Source organism: Notolepis coatsorum (genome assembly GCF_963971535.1).
Source record: "Notolepis coatsorum genome assembly, chromosome: 13".
In the NCBI taxonomy this organism is placed as follows: Eukaryota; Metazoa; Chordata; class Actinopteri; order Aulopiformes; family Paralepididae; genus Notolepis; species Notolepis coatsorum.
Window position 1 is genome coordinate 84,904,001 of NC_140177.1, and position 24,578 is coordinate 84,928,578.

Genomic DNA, 24,578 nt, shown 5'->3' on the forward strand with positions numbered 1-24,578 from the left:
TTACTTGCTAAACGTAATACGACTTGTAAATATGTTTAATTCTTGCTAAATGGTATGATTGTAATTATCTCCGTTTGCCAGAGAACTACAGCACGTCACGAAACGCACATACACGGACGCGCGCACACACACAAGAGCGGCATGTGCGCTGTGAAAAGGTGTTAGACCCCGCAGAGGTGAGAGGTATCAGAGACTCGCTACCCCCCATCCAAATTCTAAACAACAGATTGGCTTTTCATAATATGTATGAATTATCTCTTGCAATAATATCCACGGGACTCGACTTTTTGCAGTTGTTGTGTTTGTGTGTGTCACGAACACTCCCTCATTGGGAGCCTTGGCAGTCGGCCAGGCTGTGTTGCTGGCTGACGTGAAACGCCAATATGGATTTTTCCAAAATTGGTAGAAAGCATGGCATTAAGATATCTGTTCCTAATGTGTCAGTAGAGAACTGCAGTTTGGCAGTTGGAAATATTGTCTGACATAGAAGCATTAAATCAGCTGCGAGAATGAACGGAGGAGTAGTGATTTTTCTTGATTCATTGGACAAGGTGCACACACTGGTTCAATCAGGGATCAGTGTGGATGGGGCTTTATTTCCAACATTCCGCCGTTCATCAGTGACGAACTATTGATAAGTCAACTATCACGACATGGGAGGATAATTTCCCCTATAAGAAAAATGTCGTCGGGATGTAAATCTCCGCTTTTAAAGCATGTTGTCTCACACAGGCGACAGGTTTTAATGGGCTTAGCGCAGGTGTGGAGGAGGGAGAACTCGGAGTGTGGCAGCGCAGAGCTGAGAGCAGTGACAACAACAGTGTCCCGCTGCAGACCGTCAGCAGTGTCGGTAGTGATCCTTTGCAGGCCGTTGGCAGTGTAGACGGTGTCCCGCTGCAGACCGTCAGCAATGTAAACAGTGTCCCTTTGCAGACCATCAGTAGCGCAGCAGATAGTATACAGCTGCAGGGCCACAGAACCGGTGTAGCAGGTACGGAGCAGAGCCTTGGTACAGAGGAGGGAGGAGTGAGGGAAGCTGCCCCCCCCTCAACTAGTGGCGACTGTGGGGTAACAGGGGGTGGTGCGGGTGGTGCAGGTACAGAGGAGGGAGGGGTGGGAGACGCTGTTCCCCCCTCAACCAGTGGTTGTGTAGGTAAGGAGGTGGGAATCAGAGATGCTGCCCCCCCTTCAACAAGTGGCGAGGTAACAGGGGAGAGCAGAGTTTTTTTTGTCCCCCCAAGCCCAACACCGCGTCAGGGTAAAAAAAGGAATAAAAAAAATATGACAAGTGAAGTAATAGGGGAAAAGCTGAATGTGGTGGACAATGTACACAGTCAGACAGTGGATGGCGTGGTGGGAAGTGATGGGGTGGGGAAGTGATGGAGGGGTGGGCTCTCAGGATAAGGAAGGAGTGACAAGTTTGGTCAAAGAGAGTCAGGAGGGTGTAGAAGACACAGGTTCTCTCAGTCCAGCATGGACGAGGATGAGGTTGAAAAACATGGGGTGAGGTTGAAAAACAATGGGGGGATGACATCTCAAGTGTTGAGAAGATGAGTTCCCAAATGCTTCTCAAGTGTCTGATTCACAACGGAAAACATTTTAGCCAGTCATGCAGATACAGAAGTTCTGCACACAACAAAAATTTGAGAAGTGTCAAAGTGGAAGATTTTTTTGAAGATTTAGAGATGTTTATTTTTTCAGGCAAGGACTCAATGAGGTTGAAGAACAATGGGGGTACACTTCCCAGGAAGTTTTTAGACTGAGAAAATTGTGCAGAAGCTCAGAAAACTGGATAATATAATGTTACCATGATAATGGAGCTTCTGATGTGTGGAGCCCGGCTGGACATTCAGGAAGGGAGTAGACCTGGCTTGGACAGGGTCTGCAAGCAGTTGGGACAATGACACTGAAAGATGTTGTGAATGTAGCCAGGTCAGATGAAGTGCTTCTTTATTGGGGCTGAGGACGGCCTGTCACAACAGGGTCTGTCTGACGATTGACTGAAGCGCGGAGCGTCGGGGAACATTACCTGTTGCAGGATTATTTCGGTGGAACGGAAGGTCCTGATGAAGGGGATCTTTTTTTTCATGAGCTGGATATAAAAACTGACACAAATGGACTGACGAGACCCTTTTGGGTTGCTCATATGTTGTTCTTGATGACATATTATGTGTTAATGGAAGTATGGATACTTTTTTTGTTTGGGTGGAGCTTCTATGTTTTTTTGTTGTGTTGCAGAAGGACAGGTGTATTTTAGCATTTTTTTTTTATTGTGAGATCTCATGTGGTTTTAAGTGTGATGGGACACATGTTGCCCGATATAATGTGTAGTTAGTTGTTAATTGTATTGACATACACATTGTACATTGTAATGAGAATTATGTAAATAAATGTTTTTCTAAAATCAAAAATCTCTCTTGCTCTGTGTGTCAGTGTCATGCCTGCATGGACCTTGAACCGATATTTGACAGATCTCCCTCATTAGAAACTGTGAAATTATTAATGACTTTAATTCATTCATAACCTACTCGGAAATACAATTGAGAGACAAGCCTTCATTTTCAATGTAGCTGAGATTACAAAAAACAATAACAAGCAATACATTATAACAATATAAAACCAACATTAAAAAGGCACAATAAAACAAGACAAATAACAGTAAGTAATAGTTTACAGAATCCATCATATAAATCAATCAAAACAGTTACAATCAGAATCCAGTATATAAATAATTATAACAGTTACAATCAGAATCCAGTATATAAATAAATTATAACAGTTACAAACCAGAATCCAGCATATAAATAAATTATAACAGTTACAAACAGAATCCAGCATATAAATCAATTAAAACAGTTACAAACAGAATCATGCATATAAATAAATTAAAACAGTTACAATCAGAAACAGAATGTTCAGAATACATGATCTGAACCTGTATGTAAAGTACAAGTTTTGAGGGTTGTTTGGAGCTTATTCTGCTGACTTGAAACACATTGAAAGGTCTGAAGAACTGTGTAAATCCATTTTGAGTTTTCAGATTAATTATCTAAAGACGGTAAATTGGAATGTTGTGCACATTCGTAGATAAAGACAGTAGAGGTTGAGTATGTGTATCACATTTTACAAAATACATGGGATGTTCCAAAAGGAAGTATAAAACATTGTTATATGACTCTTTGTCTGAAGGGTGCAATTGTAGATCAATGATAAAAAGCAATCGCACAACAAAAATGTCTAAGTGATGAAGGAGTACATGCAAATCACAACGAGTTGTTGCAATCAGCATCAGCAACCCCCACATGGCATGAACATAGCATCCTGGAGAACCAACTTTGGGTGGCGCCACCCTCACACATTATGTGCCAAGCCAAGGAAGGGATGGAGGGATGGATAGATGGAGGGAGGGATGGAGAGATGGAGGGAGGTGGAGTGGAAGAAAGAGACCATTAGAGGAGGTGACATTTGTTCACGCTGGAAGTCCTCGACTTGTTCCACAAGAGCCCAGTCATTTCTGATACTAATTAGCAATCAGAAGGGGTGGCACGGCCCCACCAATCACTGTGTGTGTGTGTGTGTGTGTGTGTGTGTGTGTGTGTGTGTGTGTGTGTGTGTGTGTGTGTGTGTGTGTGTGTGTGTGTGTGTGTGTGTGTGTGTGCATGTGTGTGTGTATGTATGTATGTATGTATGTATGTATGTATGTGTGTGTGATGTTGTCCCACAGCTGTATCCATATTGTTTCCTCTCCCTTGTGTGTCGATTGGTGTAATGTAGCTGCCGCTTCATTATAAGCTATAAACTTTACATGCTGGAAAACACTATGACAAAGAAATGTCTGGAAGAAGGGAACCGCCAGAGTCACTCAGGTCCTGGCTGTGAAAGCCTCCATTAAGAAGCCACTGGACCGTTTGCATAATTCCACGTTCCAGGCTATTGTGTTTTTAAGCAGCGGTTCGAGAGGAAAAATATACTTTCTCTGGTCACAACAGTAATTTGTCCAAGACGATTAAGTGGTTTGTGCAAAACAATGCCTTGGGTTTTGGACAGTGGGTTTTAATTGAACCTGGCTCCTAGAAGAAGAGAGGCAGAGACGCCACCGTGTCTGTCTCTGGGTGGGGGACACACACACGAGGACTAGTCTTGTAACTAACACTAACCCTAAGGGGACTAGTCTTTTAACTATCCCCATTCAGATTCAAATCAAATCAAATCAAATCAAATTTATTTATAGGGCCCGACAACACACGTTAATGTCCCCATGGGCCGTACAGATCTTCTTTAAACAAGTCAAGAAGAAAACATAACAATAAGTCAAGATTCAAGTTTTATTAGCCATATGCAACAAATACAATGGAATTCTTACTCTCCGTTTGCTCAACAGCATAAAGGAATAAAAAAGCAAAAAAAAAGAAGGTATTTATACAATAAATTGTCAGCGGTATGTGTACCCTAACCATGGGAACTAGTATTTTAACTAACCCTAACCATAACCATAAGTAAATATCATGGCAGTGTGTTTGTGTGTGTGCGATGGCAGATCCCCAAATTTACCAGGACCTTCCACACATTCGCAGTTTACTCACTCGCTCCGACATCGCTGACCTCACTCAAGAGGTAACTAATGGGGATCCTAAATAAACTAAACTAAACAGTGGGACTAGTCTTTTAACTAACCCTAACGTGGGGACTGGTATTTGAACTAATCCTAACCCTAACATGGAATAGAAAAGAATAGAATAGAATAGAAATACTTGTATTATCCCGTGGGAAATTTGACACTGCAAATCGCTCAACATTTAAACATTTAGACAGAACAGGTCACGAATTAGAATAATAAAACAAATCAAATCAAGTTTCCTAGGATAAGAGTAGAGTAAAATAGAATAAAATAAAATATACAGTAAATAAATACAGTAAAAATATACTGAGAGGCATCATAGTAGCAGTATTAACCCCAACCCTAAAATGGGGACTAGTATTTGTAACTAACCTTAACCCTAACATGGCAAACCATTAACTTTTACTTTACTACATGGAAACGCCTTATTTTTTACTCCACTTTATTCATCTGAAACCAGCAGGTGGCACGGTGGTGTAGTGGTTAACACTGTTGCCTCACAGCTAGAAGGTTCTGGGTTCCATTCCCGCTTGGGGACCAGGTTTCCGCGTTGCCAGGTACCCAGGTGGGGTATCTCCCAGGCCTTTCTGTGTGGAGTTTGCATGTTCTCCCTGTGCCCAATAAGAGAAACCCAATGGAAAAATATGCACAACAGACCCCTGACGCTGTCACGTCCCTGGCGAAGACGGACAGGAGCACTTGGATTGGTCCTCGGGCGCGACCCCACGCCACAGCCCTTGTCTACTCCCGGCTGCCCTTGGGGGCAAGGACGACGGGATGGGAAGTGCGGAGAACATTTCATTCAACGACTCAGTGATTGATTGATTGATTGAAAACTTTATTAACAGATTGCAGAATGGGTACAGTACAGTACAGCTCAATACATACAATTGTTAAGGGGATGCAGACCAGAGAAAGACTTTCGTCTTGTTTACACCAGGGTCCCCCATTTTCAATTCATCGTAACATAATATGACATACATGACATACAGATAGACAGTACTGCTACATCTATACATTTATGACATACCAGATTTGCAAATACAGTACTGTTTGTGATACAAAAAGAGTCCAGAAAAAAAAGTATATACATTTGTACATTTGGCGTAGAAACTGTACATTGGATTGGGTAGGTGGGGGGGGGGGGGACTGTACATTGTAGGTGGTTGGGTGGGTGGGGGGGGGGGGTTGGGTAGGAGGGGTGGGTGGGGGACACTGTACAACTATACAAACAAAACTGTACATTGGAATATTGACAAGACCATACTTGGTAATTTACTGTACATTGGAACATTGTGTTAGGACATTTACAGGGGCCAGTTTCGAATTGCAGTCTCCCGTAGGTGTTTTTTGAGAGTGTGTTTGAAAGTGGGTAGTGATTCACATTCCTTTACAGCTTTGGGTAGGGCGTTCCACATTGATGTGGCATAATTGCGAAACGTGTTTAATCTGGGTTTAACATGATTTGTGGAGCTCCCTCTGGTGTTGTGATCGTGGTATTCACTGACCTTTGGGAAGTATTTTGACATGTACATGGGTACCTTGGTCGTGTAGTGTATCTTGTAGACCAGGCCTATTGCAAGTTGCTGTACTCTGTCGTCTACTCTAAGCCATCCTAGGTTGTCAAAGTGGGCAGGGGTGAGGTGGGTTCTAGGAGTAAGGTCAAGCAGTAGTCTGACCAGTTTGTTTTGAGATGTTTGTAATTTTGTATTTAGCGCCTTTGAGGTGCTTTGGTACCATGAGGTGCAAGCATAGTCGTAGTACCCTTGAATGAGTGCTCCTGCCAGAGTCTTCAGGGTATTCTTGTTTACCAGTGAGGAGATCCGGTACAAGAATCGAGTTCGTTGGTTGACTTTTTTTATTACATTGGATGCCATTTTGTCACAGGAAAGATTTGCCTCTAGGATGGAACCCAGGTAGGTAATATCTTCTTTCCTTGTGACAATATTGTCACCCACTGTAACTGAGAAGCCGTCGGTCTTGCTGAGTTTGTTATTTGAACCGAAGAGAATGGACTCTGTTTTGCCCATGTGTAATGATAGTTTGTTATCAGCGAGCCATATGCAGATTTTGCCTAGTTCTGAGCTGAGGGTTTTTTCAACCTGTAACTTGTTCTTGTCAGAGACCAGCAGGGCTGAGTCGTCCGCAAACAGGAACAAGTGCATGTGCGTGTGTTAAAATCTGCATGACAAATAACGACTTCTTCAGTTACTAGTTGCTTTAAGGAAAACAGTTTTGCATACAAAACATGTGATACGACGATGCAAATGATGCCGTTTCAAAGTTCCAACCTGCCAACTGTAAGGAAGCAAGCCAGCATCACTGCACTAACCACTGCAACAACACCATCAAAGAGCAAAAGCTCCAATACACTGAAATACTAGAACATCATATAGAATGTGTTATTTTACTTTTGATACTTAAATACATTCAATATAGGACAATACATTTATACTGACTTATCTTAAATTCTGAATGTAGGACTTCTATGTTTACCAGAGTACCATTCTATTAGGGTATTTGTGCTTACAGTAAGACATTATGTGCTTTGTTCCACCTCTAGATATCTCTGTCTGTGTCTTGTACTCTCTCTCTCCCCCTCACTCTCCCTTACTTCCTCCCTCCCTCTCTCTAACACCCATGGACAGTAAAACTACAAAGGCTGGTTGAGGCCCAGGGATAGCCCTTTTATTTGTTTGTGTGTGGCTGACCCCTGGTACCCCCAGCTCCCTGTCCTCCATGTGATGGGCACTCAGATGGGGGGGGGGGGCAGTGAAGAGCCCGAGGGGCCCCGGGCACCGGGGACATCAGGACTCCCCATGTGTGTTTTACCAGACGTGGGAGGGAGCTAAACATTTACTCCTGCTAGTTATTCCAAGGTCGCAACATGGTAGGATTACCAAGCTTAGAGCAGGACACAGACACATACTGACAGACACACTGACTAGACCAGTTGAGCGAGACCCACAGTCACCACATTCCTTTGTAGTCATTCACTGTTTAGACAACAAAAATTACAAATCAGCTTTAGAAGTCTATTTTAGTGAATGTTGTACTGTACTATATTTGTTGTACAATAGTGAATGTTGCTAACTGACTTCCATTGTTGAGACACTCACCCTGCCTAAGAGGCCTTTCTCACTCACCTATTGGGATCGAATCAGCACCCCCGGGGACGGGGGGGAGTGTTCTCACTCAGACGGACACACCCCTTTTGGGTGCGAATCGGCGCTGATTCGGAATACCCCCTGCTGAACCTGGGACACTTGAAATAGGTGGTTTCGGGTGCGGGCCAGTGGGAGCGGGGGGGCGTGACACACACAACGTCGTTACTGTAATGCTTTTCATGGTTGCTTGAATTTTGGGCAGATAAAACCACACAGCAACAACTGGACAATACCCACAAAAACGATATTTATGGGCAATTTGAGAGTTCAGACCGCAACCAAACAAGCATGTGTGACCAGTAGATCAATGACATGCAATGTAATTGCCACGAGCGATGGGATAATGTGCTGAACAGGCTAAGCTAACTAGCGTTAGCCGTTAGCTTAGCGTTTGCCACAATGCTATACTGTTATTCTGGCATATTCCACTCACGTTAGCATGTAAGCTAACAAAATCAGCGCAGACGAGACTAAACTCAGCTTTTGGTGTTCAATTGTGTTGATGTTAGTTTTGTTTCATCAACAAATGAGAGGCAGAACACACAGTGAATGTATCTGTTTGTTTATTGCACGTTCTTTGCTGAAAAATAAGTGCTACAGGCTAGACTAGGCTAAGCTAACTAGCGTTAGCCGTTAGCTTAGCGTTAGCCCTGGGAAACGCTCAAAAGCGAACTCTACATTTTATCCATTCGTGATAAAATGGGGTGGGTTATATTGACAACAGAGGTTCCAATATAACTTCATATTTATTGGTTATTTGTTAATTTTATATCAGCATCCAGTCTCCGCCGTCACGTTAACAGACTTCCTGTTTACATTTTCGAACGTGACATCATCGCCTACGGCAAAAAAAGTGGTTTTGTGGCACAACTTGCCCCCGGTGCGGGGTAAGTTGTGACATTAGAGAGAATACACTGGGGTAAATTGTGCCATTGATAATTTTACGTAAAACAGATAATTTTAATCTCAAAAGCTGTAAAAGCATCCTGCAGATCTTCATCTCCTTTCCAACCTCACGTATAGTCTTCCCCTGTTGCACCTCTTTCACTGCTCTTTCCAACTTTTCCAAGAGGAGTTGAAACCCTGTCTGTCTTCCGTTTGTATATCTGCGTGGCATGATGGATTTTGGTCTAAAATTAAGAATATCACATAGTTTTAGTGATCAAATGCAAGAATGCAATGTACAATAACAATAAAATACAATAAAGTAATATATATATAGTCAAGTCAAGTCAAGTCAAGAGTTTTAATTGTCACGGCATACAGGTATACAATGAAATGCGGGTGGTCTTGCCCGCAACGATGTGCAATACAGTGGTACATATAATAGAATCAAAAGAAGGAAACAACATTGTGCAGTAACAGGTAGCAGGTAACATGGAGTGACATCTCGGTATCTGTACATAGTTATTTACAGAGCATGTGGGACATGCTAGTTAGCTTTGGTAGTGCAATACACTGTTCCTGTTATTCTAATTTAAAGTGTCCTTTCCTTTGGCCATAAGTGTGCGTGTGTGCGACATGAGTGTGTGCCCGCTCATGTTAAAGTGTTAAGTGGCTGCTCGTGTGTGATATATAATATAATTATAATATAGTAAATAATTATAAGTTGGGGCAACTTAACAAAGAGAATATCTGGCACAACTTAACCCAGGCCCTTTGGCACAAATCACCCCAAGCCTACCATTTTGAAAAAAATGCATCCCCCAGCTGTTTTGAGCTAGCATCATGCTAACTGTATAGACTCATGGTGTAGCTTACTAAAGCACTAAAACATGTGTGAACTGTTTTCAAAGTTGTCTATAATTGTTCAAACACAGCAATCAAAGAACCTTGATCATACAAATTTTACTTTGGAAGGCAAAAAACTGTTTTTTGAACTTAAATGTGCTTACCTCTCAAGCCAGGTGTCTCCCTTCTCTGCAGGTTGAGTGAAATGGATGCCTCTTCAAAAATATGTTGTCACATGACCAACCTCTTCTATGGTTTTCTAGATAACAGGGGTGGAACTACATGCCCCTTGGCACTACTCACCCCACTCTCCCCTGGTAGTAGTAGTAGTAGTAGTAGTAGTAGTAGTAGTAGTAGTAGTAGTAGTAGTAGTAGTAGTAGTAGTACTAGTAGTAGTAGTAGTAGTAGTAGTAGTAGTAGTAGTAGTAGTAGTAGTAGTAGTAGTAGTAGTAGTAGTAGTAGTAGTAGTAGTAGTAGTAGTAGTAGTAGTACTTTAGAAACCATTTTCTTAAAAAACAAAAGTTAATTACTCATTCTTAACTGTATATCAGCATTGTTACACAAGTTAACCCCAATAATAGAAATACATCTCCTTTTAATCCCTTTCTTAGCTTTTTGAATAGTACATTTACAAATATCTCTATTCTATAGTGCCTTTCAGGAAACCCAAGGTCGCTTCACAATCAAGAGGGCTAGGGAAAGGGGGCAATAGGGGAAAAAGGGGGGATGAGGGCAGGTAAGGGATAATGAACCTAATCTAATCTAATCTAAACTAACTAATGGGGAAAAGCCTTGGTGAAAAGGTGTGTTTTGAGAGCAGTTTTGAAGCCATGACAACAAGCAAGCACATTAACAAATACGTATCAATCATCATCATCATCATCGTTCCGAAGGTTGCCTATCACTCTCCAACCCATTCTGTCCCCACTTCTTCTCTCCAACTCCGTGACTCCGCCTCTCACTCCGCTCTGTTGTATATTCCTATATGAATATCTATTAATTACAGCACAGTGAGGTTGCTAACTAGAGGAAGGGAAAGATCACAGTGTGATAGAAAACATGGTCCTCATCTGGGCTCCCAAAATTAGCCAGTAGAGAATAAGTGTGTACAACCAGACAACCAGCAGCTATGGTCCAATATTCATTTAATTGCAGCGTGGGCCGAAAGTGGAATAATGCATTAGTTACATACAGCAAACTTCAAGCATAATACATGAGTTGTACAAAAGGATTGATGAGGTAAATCACAATAGCCCTCACACGTTGGCTTTTTACATCAAAGACAGTATTGTACATAAATATTAGTCATGTTATGTTAATGAAATAAGACCATAGTACTCCCTGTCACCTACATGATTAAAACCTGGGTCTACTCTAGTTATCACAAACAGTGATTATTCCATATACAGTTTTACTCACGTAGTGCAAAGTCGGACCATGGTCTGTGGTGGTGGTGGAGACCAGAAAGACCCCCTGGGTTTGGTGTGGCGGGTCTGGCTGGCCTGCTCCTCTATCCTTACTGTTCCAATACTTATAGATTTCATGACCTCACTATTCTTAACCTAATTCCACCAATCACAAGTATCTTAAAAACAGGCAGTCCTCATTTGGTGTCTCCTGGTCGTATGTGTGTGCCTGTAGTGTAGCAGCCAGGGGTGGCCCCCTCCTTTTTGGACAGAGGGGGGGTTGGACTGTGGCCCCCTCCTTTTGGGTGTGTGGTTTTGTTTCACAGTTCCCCAACTGTCCTCAGGACTCCTTGTATGTGTCACAAACAGTTTTAGCATGAGGCTTTTATGACCTGCCCCGGTGTCTCCAACTGTTTTCTTCTAATTGCCGCTGAGTTAGTCGTCTCAACATGGGGGGTTGGCCTGAAGGCTCCCCAGATTGTCACACAACCCTGCTGCCTGCTACAGCTTGTTCCATCACTCTTGAGAGTCCATGTAATGAACTATTTACCATAGATATTTTCAGTTTTCAGGGTTAGTCTAACATTTTGATTATGAAATTATGAAATTATGAAGTCAAGGTTACCACAGCTCCAATCACAGACGTCATCTACCCAGCCTCTTCTTGGTCTTCCACTTCCTCTCTTTCCATCCACCTTCCCCATCACCACCTTCTTGAACATCTCCCCGCTGGATCCTCTCAGAACATGCCCGCACAACTCCATCTTTCTCTTTTTCAACCTCTCCAGCAGCTGTCCTCCTTGCATATCCGCTCTTCTCAGTACCTCCTTATTCTTGATCTTATCCTTCCATGTTATCTTCAGCATCTTCCTCAGTGTCCACATTTCAAAAGAGTCTATCATCCTCTTTGCCTCTTCATTCAGCGTCCATGCTTCTGCTCCGTATGAAAAGACTGTCATAACATACGTTTCCAAAATCCGGTCTTCTTTTTTCAACTTATGTTTCTTCTCAATAATTCTTTATGGTTCCAGAATGCGCCCTTTGCAATTCCGGTTCTTCTCTTAATGTCCATGTTAGCTCTTCCACCTTCACTGATCCAGCTTCCAAGGTACATGTACTCCTTCACTTGTTCAAGTTTTTCTCCATCCACCTGTATTTTACAAACAGTTCCTGGTGTTTTTCCAATGATCATTACTTTAGTTTTCTTTGTGTTTAGCGACATTCCATAGTTTTTGCATTCGACATTCAGCTTATTCATCATGTCCTGTAGATCTTCTTGACAGTTACAGACTATAGCAGTGTCATCCGCGTATCTTATATTGGTGATGTTCTCTTTGCCAAGTTTTACTCCTTTCCCTCCTCTCAGACCTTTTTTCATCAGTGATTCACTGTACATATTAAAGAGTACAGGGGACAAGATGCATCAATACAATTTTATAACTTTGTTTTCTTTTGCGCCTTTACTCTGTCTAGCAGCCAAGTATACGGGTTGCTTTAGTAGTTGTGTAGTGGATTAGTACCTTAACCTGCTATCCACTGTAGCAGCTAAGCCTCCAAACACCACAGCGACACATTAACAAGCTGGGATGTAGTTAATTAATAAGTACTAGTGGTCTCGAGTGTTACACATAATACATAATACACACATAGTATTACTATAATCATAGTTAATACACATAACCTACTGTAAATCCCAATTGGCATGTATCTGTGTCGGGCTTAACTAGGTTTGCTTAGTCTCGATAGGCGTTTTTGTAAACTTTTTAACGTTAACGTAATTTGCAGACAGACAGACAGACACTACCAGAGTGAGTGCAACTCTCAGTGGCCCAGCAGCCGCTGTACGAAGTGCCTGTAGCCTCTACGTCTGTTGCTTTAATTTATAGACCTGCTGTTTTAGGGCATTTTAGATTAGCTCTGCGTTATTTCGGGGAGGATTTCTCATTCCCTCTGCCACTGTGTGGGCCATTAAAGCCGTGAATGAGCTCCCTCTGTCTCCTTCTTATTGGCCTAAGATGCAATAACCGCCAATCAGGCGATTTGGAGCCATTTCAGAAAAGCAGGTACATTAAACTGGCTTTTGCGCTGGGTTAATACATGGCGGCTCTGTTTGGCGACGTTTGGCCCGATAACGTGATTCATCTGCGATGGCTTTTAGAAAAACACAATAAAAATATATCCCGGTAACGACTCTGACGTCCTCAAGAGAGAGAGGGGCCTGATGGTGTGGTTAAATGCATGAATGCATGCTTGTATTATTTCAGCATGCACTGGATCTATGGTGGCAATTATGCTTTCATTTCCGCTCAACTGCCTCGTGTGTGGTACTAAACATCACCAACGTCATTAAGTCTGAGATTGGGCCTAAGGAGCATCTGAGTCGCTGTGTGTTTGTTTGTGAGTGTTTGGCTGGAGTTTTATGGTCTGTGTTTGACTGAGATATGTGTGGGTGGGAGAGTACTGCACGCTCTGTACGCGTGTGTGTCTGTGTGTGCATATACGCACGCGCACATGTATGTGAAGCCTTGTGTGTTTTTGCACGTTAATGTGCTTGCTGCTAGTTTGCTTATGTGTGAGAGAGGACGGTATCTGCTTACAGTTTTTTATGTGTCTCCTGAGTAGGTGATTGTACTCTGTGTACGTGCGCTGAATTCTACTATGTGTGTGTGTGTGTGTGTGTGTGTGTGTGTGTGTGTGTGTGTGTGTGTGTGTGTGTGTGTGTGTGTGTGTGTGTGTGTGTGTGTGTGTGTGTGTGTGTGTGTGTGTGTGTGTGTGTGTGTGTGTGTGTGTGTGTGGTGCATTGTGTCAGTGTGGTTCCTTGGAGGACGTGACCTGTGCGGGTAAGGACAGTGCTCAGGGAGGTGAGTTGGGAGGCGGCCAGGCTTCTCATTAGCAGGGCAGATGTGAGGTCGCTCTCACCAGATTGCTCGCCACTTCCTTAAAGAAACAGCTCACCGGTGGCCTGGCGTGAGACTGGAAGGGGGAGTCGTGTATGGAAATGTCCTGTGTTGCTGACATATTGTGATTGGCCACTAGATAGGGGAAGCAGTCGGTCCTTAACCCAACTGGAGGCCACAAAAGCCCACGCCGTGTTCACAACAACATCCTTGTACAAGAGCGACGGTCAAAAATAACACATGGCGGAAAACTGCAATGAGCTGCTACCTTATCCCTCCCTGGACCTCCTGGGACTATTAGCAATACAAACTCTGAGAGAGAAAGAGATGCAGGGAAGGAGAGAGAGGAGGGGAGAGGGAGAGAAGAAAGAGCAGGCACGGAACCAATTTCAACACAATTTTCATCCCTTTAGAGATGCTCATTCATGAAACGGTGAGGGGCCATTAGAACAACAAATGAGGTAATTACAGACCCAAGGCCAAAATGATCATCTCTGGTTCCTCCTCCACAGCACTTTATTGACACTGCCAAGATGGCCGCCTGCTTCAGAAGGAAACGAGTGGACAACTTGACGAGGGATTGCATTGTACTGTATTTCAACACAATATGAAATACAAGCATATTCTACATACATTTTATTTAACCTGATACTGTAGGCAATATTACATTAAAAAACGAATTACCATTTGGTAAAATTACATTTACAAAGGTGTTTACAATTAGTCTCAAATGTGATGACATAATGTTATATCTAGGTAAATGTGTTGGCCAACACTTCAATAAGAAGGTAACTACTGTATGAGCACAGAATAGGATTGCTTGTACAGTACCTACATACTGGGGTTACTTGCTAACAGTGCTAATGGCTCTAGGGATGTGTGTGTGTGTGTGTGTGTGTGTGTGTGTGGGGACACGTGTAGATGTTTACGTGTGTTCATTTTTGTATGCGTGTCTTGGGAGTCGGAGTCAGGTAAAATGGGTCACAGTGTGGATGGGCAGAGGGCGCAACTGCACGAAAAAGAAGAGGTCAAGGGCGAATAAATGGCTCGGCAGCATCCTTTCTTTTTCGGGGGGGGGGGGGGGGGGGGTGACAAACACGCACTCCTGCCAGAAGGGAACCATTAAAAATAATTTACACAAGCTTTATGTTGGCCAAGGCTCTTTTTTGATGCAGTGTTTCCCCCTGGCACTCCTGGCTATGGCTCGTCTCCAGTAGTAGTGGTCTCCAGCCATATGGCCAGCCGGGCAGTGGGCCGTGAGGCTGTGGAATAACTAGGTGGTTAATTAAGAGCTCTTGCCAGGACCACAGGAGGCCTAGATCCTCCCCTACCCCCACCATACTAATATATTACTACCCCCACCATACTAATATATTACTACCCCCACCATACTAATATATTACTACCCCCACCATACTAATATATTACTACCCCCACCATACTAATATATTACTACCCCCACCATACTAATATATTACTACCCCCACCATACTAATATATTACTACCCCCACCATACTAATATATTACTACCCCCACCATACTAATATATTACCACCATCACCACTACTACTATTACTACTACAGACGCTCAGGTGGTAGAACGGTCGTCTGGTAGTCGGAAGGTTCCTGGGTTCGATTCCGGCTCCTCCCGGGAGTGTCAAGTGTCCTTGAGCAAGACACTTAACCCCTTAAGCCAGAGCGGTCCGGTACCGGTACGAGATTGATACCACGCCATGAATAGATGAATACAGAACGTATATATTAATGTTGCGTTTCTTTTTCAAATGTAGCCGAAGAAAAGTAAAGACCCTAACCCTGTCAAAACAGCAGTCAAAGTGTATATTTTCAGCACTACGTTTGTTTGTTTTATACTTACTATGTACCACTGCTGCTAAAAAGATTTGCACTAAGTTATCTTTTACCTCCTATATTAATTTCACTCGTACATAAATTTTTTAACTACTGTTTATACTGTATATAGTCCTGTATTTGTGTGTACATCATGTCCCATATGTTACTTTATGTTTATAGTGTCCTATATGTTAGTTTATGTTTATATTAGATCTTTTTTATATACACCGTGGGAAGGGGGAAACACAATTACATTTCTCTGTAGCCTATGTCTTGCACATTAAGAGAAGCGACAATAAAGCTGACTTTGACTTTACCAATGATTTTAAAACTTTATTTTTTTAGCGTTTATCGCTTTTCTGGTCAAGCATGACCGACAGAAACTGGTTGAAATGGGATGTAGAGCAGGGGAAGACATTCTGAGAAATGACGGCGGGTCCGGGAATCGAACTCGTGTCCCCCAGATCCGTGACGAGCACGGTTTTCCCCGACGCAGAAATAGCGCCGAGATATGCGGTGAGCTACGGGAGCTCCCCTTTACCAATGATTTTAAGTGTTATTACGAAATTATGAGTTGATAAATATCTCTGCGCATCCTGGCGGAAACCTGATGAATTAGATGGACATAAAGGAACCTGGCATACGTGTGTGTAGTCTATTGAAAGAAGACACCAAGGGCTTTCGATGGGCTTTCGAATTTCATAAAACTACACTTCCCAGCTCTATTACTACTACCATTACCAACACCACTATTATTACTACTACCATCACCAACACCACTACTATTATTATTACTACTACTACCATCACCACTACTACTATTACTGGTCCTGCAGCACCTCAAACCCCTGGTGAGTGACTCCCTAGACCCCCTGCAGTTTGCTTACCAGGCAAAAATTGGGGTGGATGACGCCATCACCTACATGCTCCACAGGGCCTATACACACCTGGAGAGACCATCGCCTACATGTTCCACAGGGCCTATACACACCTGGAGAGGCCACGCAGCTCAGTGAGGATCATGTTCTTCGACTTCTCCAGCGCATTTACATTTACATTTACATTTACATTTAGTCATTTAGCTGACACTTTTATCCAAAGCGACTTACAAGTTCTGTACGACAAGTAATCAGGAAGGGCACAACTCTATCAGCTGAGTAACAATGTTCATCAAAGTGTTGAGTGCTACAGTGTAGGCAGTCGCAGACTGGGACCATAATTCCTACTGGGAATTTGACTCAGGCAGGCCAGGCCCATACCCTGCGTTTTGTATCTTGCTGCGTTGTATCACGTGGTGGCACTGTAGAGGCTGTATACACTAGTATAAATGCAACCTTCAGCACCATGGACAGCGACGCTGTCACAAAACGGACCATACAAGTTGTATACACTACACCAAAGTGTAAAATAACTACTTTCCAAATAATGGATTGTCCAAATGTCGGGTTATAATACGAAAGTATCCTTTATAGAAGTTTCTCTACTTCACTGGCGCTCTCTGTGATCTAGTAGTCGATTCATTATAGTATCACTCACCCTCGCGCTGCTGCCGTCAGTTCAACATAATGACGCGTTCCTTATACATCTCAGCGGCTTCAATATCAGCATCCAAATCATCCATCAGACTTATAGCTGTTCTATTTCACGGTCAGGTTCCAACAAACTGTCTTCTTTAACTCCCAACAGTACATCCAATAAAGTGATCAAGTGATCAACATCTGGAGTTTCCACGTCAATTTCAATGTCCATCTGATTCCAATAGGGTCCAGCTGCAGCACCGGAGAATCCTCTCACTGGGCAAGCTTGTGGCAGCCACAGAGGGCGCGCGCTGATGTAGTCAAGTCAAGTCAAGAGTTTTATTTGTCACGGCATACAAGTATAAAATGAAATGCGGGTGGTCTTGCCTGCAACGATGTGCATAATACAATAGTAATAACATATATAGAATCCAATAGAACGTGTACGTCTGGTGTAAAGTACGAATCTACTTTCTATAGAAGCAGCTGGGAGGTGCGCTGTTTTAAGTGAGCGTGTGTTATTGGATTGATTGATTGAAAATTGCATTAATGTCCGCCTTGTTTCGAACTGGTTATGCTTAGGCCCTCTTTCGAAGTCGCCCTCTTTCGAAGTCGGTTATGCTTAGAGTTTGGAATCAGGGCTGGTGGTCTATCACCCTGCTCTAAAGATAAACTCTAAGCATAACCAACTTCGAAAGAGGGTCTAAGCATAACCAGTTCGAAACAAGGCGGACATTAATACAATTTTCAATCAATCAATCAATCATTCCAATAACACACGCTCACTTCATTCTTAGATGGCATGCACCTCCGAGTACTTCGAGAAACTTCCGTATTTTCCGCCAATCAGCGCGCTCTCTGTGGCTGCCACAGGCTTGCCCCTTGAGAGGATTCTCCGGCGCTGCAGCTGGACTCTACTCTCTGATTCAAAACTCGTGTAGTAACACGGAAGAGCCCTTCGGAGCTAAACCAATCAGAGAGGGTCTTCGCTGTACGCGGGCTAGCCAATCAGAGAGCGTCTTCGCAAACTGCGGCTACGAAAAAAGAATCACGCATTCCTGCCTGCTTGCCTGAACTTATACATGCGCAAATAGAAACATGTATACCGACCTGGCCTGCTTCGGAGTTCAGTGGCCTGACTGCGGGCACAAACAAACAAATAAAAAAATAAAAAAAAGCATTTGCCAGTCTGCCAGGGCAGCCAGGCCATGCCAGTCTGCCAGGCCACCGGGAAAACTCCCGGTGCTCCCGATGGTCAGTCCACTAGTGAGTGTATGTTAGTTTATTAGGACAAGTGCATGACAGTATAGTAAGGTTAGTTATGGTTAGATTTGAATTTTTTATTTATTATTTTTTTTTTTCCCATAATTTCAGATAATGGTTGAAGAAGTGCGTCTTTAGTCGACGGCAAAAGATTGGTCAGATTTCGGCTGTCCTAACTGTGGTGGGAAGTTTGTTCCACCATTGTGGAGCAAGGACCGAAAATAGGCGGCTTCTCTTTAATGACCACCCAGGAGCTCCGATAGGAGTGGGTCTGAGGCGGCCAGAAGATGTAGAGTGGAGGGGTCTTTTATTCCAGTTTTTTAGCTAGCTGGGTACCCAACTAGCCTTTCACAAAGATGACCCAGCTAGCTCATTCGCAAAGACACATTTGGTTCGCAAAGACACACCTAGGTTGCAAATGTGTCTCAGCTAGTTAACTAGCCGGCTTTGTCCCATAGGCTTTACACAACATTTTGCCTCAGCTAGCAGCTACAGTAGCTCATTTGCAAAATGGTCCTTCATCCTGTAAACAAGACGAAAGTCTTTCTCTGGTCTGCATCCCCTTAACAATTGTATGTATTGAGCTGTACTGTACTGTACCCATTCTGCAATCTGTTAATAAAGTTTTCAATCAATCAATCAATCAATCAATCAAACCTTGCGAATGAACTTGCGGCATGGTCATGCTGGACCTACAAAAGGCCTTCGACACTGTCAATCACACCATTCTGATTGACAAGCTAAAAGCAATTGGTTTTGATAGTTTATCAGTGAGCTGGATACAATCCTACCTGGAGGGGAGGGAACAGATGGTGGAAGTAAACGGTACACTATCCCCCCCCCTCACAGTGAGCTGTGGTGTTCCACAAGGAAGCATACTAGGACCGCTACTATTCCTAATTTATGCAAATGACATGTCGTCAGCTTGTGACTGCAACTTGTTCCTGTTTGCGGACGACTCAGCCCTGCTGGTCTCTGACAAGAACAAGTTACAGGTTGAAAAAGCCCTCAGCTCGGAACTAGGCAAAATCTGCATATGGCTCGCCGACAACAAACTATCATTACACATGGGCAAAACAGAGTCCATTCTCTTCGGTTCAAATAACAAACTCAGCAAGACCGACGGCTTCTCGGTTACAGTGGGTGACAATATTATCACAAGGAAAGATGAAATTACCTACCTGGGTTCCATCCTAGAGGCTAATCTTTCCTGTGACAAAATGGCATCCAATGTAATAAAAAAAGTCAACCAACGAACGCGATTCTTGTACCGGATCTCCTCTCTGGTAAACAAGAATACCCTGAAGACTCTAGCAGGAGCACTCATTCAAGGGTACTACGACTATGCTTGCACCTCATGGTACCAAAGCACCTCAAAGGCACTAAAAAACAAATTACAAACATCTCAAAACAAGCTAGTCAGACTACTACTTGACCTGACTCCTAGAACCCACCTCACCCCTGCCCACTTTGACAACCTAGGATGGCTTAGAGTAGACGACAGAGTACAGCAACTTGCAATGGGCCTGGTCTACAAGATACACTACGCGACCAAGGTACCCATGTACATGTCAAAATACTTCCCAAAGGTCAGTGAATACCACGATCACAACACCAGAGGGAGCTCCACAAATCATGTAAAACCCAGATTCGGCTCAAACAAGGGACTAAACACGTTTCGCAATTATGCCACATCAATGTGGAACGCCCTGCCTAAAGCTGTAAAGGAATGTGAATCACTACCCACCTTCAAAAACACTCTCAAAAAACACCTACGTGAGACTGCAATTCGAAACTGGCCCCTACAAATGTCCTAACCTAGTTGTACAGTAAATGACCAAGTAAGGCTTTGTCAATATTCCAATGTACAGTGTAAAATGTGTGTGTGTCCCCTTCCCAACCCCCCCCCCCCCCCCACCTCCAATGTACAGCCCTCACCCAACCCACCCAACCCCACCCAACCAACCTCCTCCAATGTACAGTTTCTATGCCAAATGTATATACACTCCTTTGCTGGACACTTTTGTATCACAAACAGTACTGTATTTGCAAATCTGATATGTCATAAATGTATAGATGTAGCAGTACTGTCTATCTGTATGTCATGTATGTCATATATGTTATGATGAATTGAAAATGGGGGACCCTGATGTAAACAAGACGAAAGTCTTTCTCTGGTCTGCATCCCCTTAACAATTGTATGTATTGAGCTGTACTGTACTGTACCCATTCTGCAATCTGTTAATAAACTTTTCAATCAATCAATCAATCAACTAGCTGGGTACCTAGCTAGCTCATTCACAAGGACCATTTTGCGAATGAGCTATAGCTGGTTAAGAAGTGGGGTAACAGGGCTGACTTTGGTAGGTTGGAGATCAGTAGGTTCTCCAACAGTAGGTTCCAACATCAGTAGGTTCTTGTTGTTGTGGCGATGTGAGCGGAGAAATTCAGCTGGTTATCAAGGAGAACACCAAGGTTCTTGGCGGTCGGGGATGCTGGATTTGGGCGGCAGGTGAAGCAATTCTGTTTTGCTTAGGTTCAGTTTGTGGTGGTTGGTTGTCATCCAGGTGGAAATGTGATCACCACCACCACTATTACTACTACTACTACTACTACTACTACTACTACTACTACTACTACTACTACTACTACTACTACTACTACTACTACTACTACTACTACTACTACTACTACTACTACTACTACTATTAACTATTTCATTTTATTATTTTATACTACTATTTTATTGCACTGTAAAAAACTGGGATTTTATATGTCTGCACTTTATGTGCATTATTTTACTCTGTCTATTCTATCTTACTATTTGTATTGTCTATTTAAAACTGAATCAAACCATAAACAAGGTGGCCTGTTGGATGTTAGATCCTAATGTGAAAAACTGTGATTTTATGTCTGCACTTTATGTGCTCATTTTATGCCTGTCTTTTTTCTGTTGTGAAGCACTTTGAGCTGCAATTTCTATATGAAAGGTGCTATACAAATAAAGTTTATTATTATTATTATTATTATTTTATTATTATTATTATTATTATTATTATTATTATTATTATTATTATTATTATTATTATTATTATTATTATTATTATTATTATTATTATTATTATTATTATTATTATTATTATTATTATTATTATTATTATTATTATTATTATTATTATTATTATTATTATTATTATTATTATTATTATTATTATTATTATTATTATTATTATTATTATTATTATTATTATTATTATTATTATTATTATTATTATTATTATTATTATTATTATTATTATTATTATTATTATTATTATTATTATTATTATTATTATTATTATTATTATTATTATTATTATTATTATTATTATTATTATTATTATTATTATTATTATTATTATTATTATTATTATTATTATTATTATTATTATTATTATTATTATTATTATTATTATTATTACTACTACTACTACTACTACTACTACTACTACTACTACTACTACTACTACTACTACTACTACTACTACTACTACTACTACTACTACTACTACTACTACTACTACCATCACCACCATTTACTACTACTATTACTACTACCATCACCACTACCACCACTATTACTACTACCATCACCCAGTGTCAGCGCTATGGGGGGGGATTCGGGGGCCACGCCACCCCAGATGGCGCATTGTGCCCCACCAAACGTCATGCCTGCAGCCCGCAATTATTATAAAAAGAATAAATAATTTTTTTTTTAACATTTAACATGTAAAAGTCAGATGTTTTCCTTTATAAATAGGCTATATAGCCTATTATTAAACTAAATGAAACAAAAAAAAATCTTAAAAGATTATGTGTATGTGTGATTGCTGATTGGTGTGTGTTTGAATTTGTTATTACGTAATTGGTCACGTTGAGTTGATGGGTAGTCAGAGTGTGAGTGAGCACGAAAACTAAAAGCATACAATTTATAGAGGGTCCGTCATAAAACACAAGGAGACTGACATAAAAAAAAATTGACATACGAAAATGGTTGCATGGTAAGGCACAAAGTCTCACGAGAGTATGTCACATTTAACCGCGAAATGATAGAACTGGCATGCTCTGATGGACTTGAGGTGAGCAGGTGTAAAACGCTGCTCCACAAGTTTTGAATGACATTAATGGACGGCTGGAGTCGAAGCAGACCGTCAAACGTATTACCTAGGACAAGGACTCAAGAACCTCTTTTCTTGACAAGCGGCCAACGAGGTATTTTATTTCTTTTGAGTAAATGCACTTTGTTTCATGCGCGAGCTAAACACCATTGTATTTAACTGATGCATTTGTACTGTGTTCATTCACTAAATATAGTTCTCATGGCGTGAGAGGGACGAGGAGTTGTGATGAGCCCAAGATAATAAACGCCCGTTTATAAAGAACCAACCTTTGTCCGTGTGTCATTGGGACGAGAGCTACAACTACTACTACTACTACTACTACTACTACTACTACTACTACTACTACTACTACTACTACTACTACTACTACTACTACTACTACTACTACTACTACTACTACTACTACTACTACTACTACTACTACTACCACCACCACCACCACAACTACTACCACCACCCCCCCCCCCCCCCCACAATCACAACCTCAACCACCATCACCACAAATCCCCCCAACCTACAAGCATTACGATAAAATCAAATCAAATCAAATCAAATTTATTTGTAAGGCCCGACAACACACGTTAATGTCCCCATGGGCCGTACACGTCTTCTTTAAACAAGTCAAGAAGAAACATAACAATAAGTCAAGAACAGAACAAGAACACCATAAGGTCCACCAAATTTAAAATAAATGCAAATAAATGAAAGAATGCAAGCACTCCCAGACATACCCCACGCGAAGGTAACGAAAAACTCACTAAAACCTAACAATAGGGAAAAATGCTCCACAGGCAGTGTGGAGGAGAGAAACCTTAGAAGGGCCATTCAAGGGGGGATCTCCCTTCTTAGATGTCTAGTAGTGTTGCAGACTAACAGTTGGTAAGCATGCACTCAAGTGTGTAGTGAAACACAGATGAGTGCATGCAATAGCAACTGAACATTTTGAAAGATTAAAGATAGAGCTGATAGCGATGGCAACTGAACATTTTGAAAGATTAAAGATAGAGCTGATAGCGAATCTATTTGAGGCACAGGGGCGGCGCAAAGAGGGTCGCGTCCTCCCCATCTTAATCACGGGACATGCAACACTCCGGTCATTGCTCCGAGACAGCCGGAGGCAAGGAGATAGGGGGCGGCGCAGAGAGATCACCATTACCACCACCCCACACCACCACCATCTCCTCTACTACTACTGCCTCAACAGACCATACCGTCTGCAGTGACCTCCTCAGTCTCCTCCTCACTCTTTGCTCTGCTCTTACCAAGGCAAAGCCACCAGGGACCGGGTGTGAGGCCACTGGTAATTATTTGAGATAGGGTGGGATATATGTGCGGGGAGGGAAAGTGTGTCTGTGTGTTTGTATGTATGTGTGAGTATGTGTGTAGCCTACTTGTGTATCTGCCTGTTAGTGTGTACATGTGCATGTGTGTGTGTGTGTGTGTCTGCCCCCCAGCATAAAGGTCAGCATTTCCACTTTGTGCTGTAGAGTGTGTGTAATGCCTCCTTAGAATGGAGCACGACATACTCACCGTTTTCATCAATACCTCATTCAGTATTCAGACATTTACAGTAGGCTTACTGTGCTCTTGGTCGCCATGACAATTTGAATAAACTATTCTTGGTTGTGGGAGAGGGATCGCCTCGCTTTGATTGACATTAATTTCTTTTATTTTTTTCTTTAGCTATTGAAAAGCGGCAGTCACCTTCAAATAAATAAATAAATAAACATGATCCTTTTTTTAACATTTCTCATTTATTTATTTCCACAAAAGAGATCTAAATACATTTGTAATTATGACACGTCTTTGCGTGGTATCTCTACCGTACAGTATGATGTTTTGAACACATCCAGTAAACATCATCTGACATGATAATCAGAAATTCCATATCCTCGACAAGGACACCAGTAATAGAAGGTAGGACCGTACCTCCCCTCCATCTATATGCAGAATGTCATTTATACGCT